The sequence below is a fragment of the Tarenaya hassleriana genome, unplaced genomic scaffold (assembly GCF_000463585.1).
Source record: "Tarenaya hassleriana unplaced genomic scaffold, ASM46358v1 Cleome675, whole genome shotgun sequence".
NCBI classification, from domain to species: domain Eukaryota; kingdom Viridiplantae; phylum Streptophyta; class Magnoliopsida; order Brassicales; family Cleomaceae; genus Tarenaya; species Tarenaya hassleriana.
The window spans coordinates 5,489-8,337 of NW_010969295.1; positions in this window are offsets into that span (position 1 = coordinate 5,489).

Here is a 2,849-nt window from a genome sequence, read left to right on the forward strand (position 1 = left end):
GATGCGTGTTGATGCAAGAAGACCGAGTTATTGCGTATGCATCACGCCAACTGCGAAAACATGAAGAAAACTACCCTACTCACGATTTAGAACTTGCAGCAGTGATTTTCGCACTCAAGATTTGGAGATCTTACCTGTACGGAGAGAAGGTTCAAGTATATACTGACCATAAGAGTCTCAAATATGTGTTCTCGCAAAAGGAAGTTAATTTGAGACAACGCAGGTGGATGGAACTAGTGGCAGATTATGATGTGGATATTGCCTATCACCTTGGCAAAGCTAATGTAGTTGCAGATGCCTTGAGTAGAAAGAAAGTTGAGCTATCTACTTTGAGATTGGCGAGTGACCTAACAATTCAATTGAGTTTAATGCAGATATCAGCTCAGAAAAATCGAGATGGGTTGGAAACTAGTGCTATAAAATGGGATAGTTGGTTGGAAAAGGTGAAGATGGCTCAAGAAACGGATGAAAAAAACGAAAGAATTGATGGAAAAGCCCGAAGATTTTACAAGGGCAGGGTATTCCACTTCAAATGATGGGGTGATACTATTGAGAGATCGTGCTTATGCGCCTAAAGATGAAGAATTAAGGAAAGAGTTATTGAAACAGACGCATAATACGCGATATTCCATACATCCGGGTACTACAAAGATGTATCGGAATTTGAAGCAGTACTTTCTTTGGCATGGCATGAAAAAGGATATTGCAAAGTTTGTTACTCATTGTCTAACGTGTCAGCTAGTTAAAGCCGAGCACCAAGTACCTGCAGGAAAACTACAGTCGCTATCGATACCTCAGTGGAAATGAGACTTGGTGACGATGGATTTTATAGTTGGTTTGCCAAGGACATCAAAAGGAAATGATGCTACATGGGTTATTGTGGACCGTTTAACTAAGTCTGCACATTTTATCGCGATTAAAAAGACATTCTCAATGCCTCGTTTAGCACAGGTCTACATAGAAGAGGTGGTAAGATTTCATGGAATCCCTATTAGTATCGTGTCGGACAGAGATCCACGATTTACTTCGAGATTTTGGAACAGTTTACAAGAGGCTATGGGCACTAAGGTACGATTGAGTACAGCTTATCATCTCCAGACCGATGGACAATCAGAGAGAACGATACAAACGCTAGAGGATATGTTACGTGCGTGTGTATTGGATTGGAGAGGAGAATGGGATCGTCACTTACCACTTGTGGAATTCGCCTATAATAATAGTTTTCATTCAAGTATCGGGATGTCACCCTTTGAGGCGTTATATAGAAGACCTTGTAAGACACCTCTTTGTAGGACAAGAGTTGGGGAAAGACGATTGTTGGGTCCTGATATAGTGGATGAAACTAGGAATAAGATTAAAGTGATCCAGAAAGAGGAAGACAGCACAAGATAAACAGAAAAGTTATGCGCATAAGCATAGACATGAGTTGACCTTCCAAGAGGATGACGAAGTAATTCTCAAAGTACAAGCAAAAAAAAAAAGCACGCTTCGGAATGGCTGGGAAACTAAAACCCATATTCATTGGACCTTTCAAGGTAGTGAGTAAGATTGGAGCAATAACTTATAAGATTGCTCTATCCCTGGAGTTTACACAAGTTCATAATGTGTTTCACGTGTCAATACTTCGGAAGTACCATCCTGATCATGATCATGTTATTGATTATCAACCGTGTGAGTTAAAACTGGATGAGACTTATGAAGATGAACCTATCGAAATTGTTGAACGAAAGGTGAAACAACTGCGGAGAAGAAAAATTCCTCTACTAAAGGTCACATGGACATACCACAAAGGAGGAGATGTGACTTGGAAATTAGAGGACGACATGAACACTCGTTATCCCCACCTTTTTGGTAAGAAATACCGTACATACTATATTAAGTCGTTCTAGAATTTGGGACGAATTCTCTTTTAAGGGTGGTGGAATTATAACAATCGAATTTTTTGAAAAAAATTTAATTAAGGGTTAGTTGATAAAATTAAAAAGGTTGGAGAAAATGTGTTGTTTATATGAGGACTTTTTAACACAAAATAGAAATTTAGGAGAAATTTAAAAATTCTATAAAATAAATGATTAAACTATAATTTTTATTAGGTTTCATCTTTTTTTTCATCATTTACCCATCCCCTTTACACAGCCACCTCTCTCTCTCTCTCTCTCTCTCTTGACTTTCCATGTCTCCTTTTTTTTTCTTTTTTTTTTTCTCACCTATCTCTCACACATCTCCTCTCTCTCATATAATCATATAGTTATGTACTTTTTCATTCTCTTTCTATTGTTGCAACCGTCGGATTCCATGACCATTAGGATTTTCTATCGGTAATTTCTCTATCATCCCGTTCTTTATCTTTATTAATATTAATATTATTATTTATTTTATTTCTTTTCAAGTATTCTCCACTACGATAATTTTCTCCGCGTTGTTGTCGAGATTTTTTTTCGGATGATACAGATTCGATCCTTTTTCTGATTTTCGAAAACTGTTTTACAACCGATCATGATTCTTAATTGTTAATTAATTATAGATGAAGAAAACCTCGAAGTTTTAGATCCGGGATAGAGGATTAGAGCGAGTCTTTTTTGAGATTCACCATTGAGATAAAGGTGAGGGAACTCGACAAAACTCCTCTTTCTTCTATTCGCTTAGACATGATGATAGAGAACATAGATATCATGCAGTTAGGACTTTAGGATAGACGCCTTAAATTCCTTGCGGATTCATGATGTATGTTGATTGATGATTGATGATTGATGAAGGATGATTAATGATTGAGAATCGATGATTAATGAATAATGCATGATGATTGATGATTGATAAATTTCCGTTGAGTGATTATGGTTTATGACGTA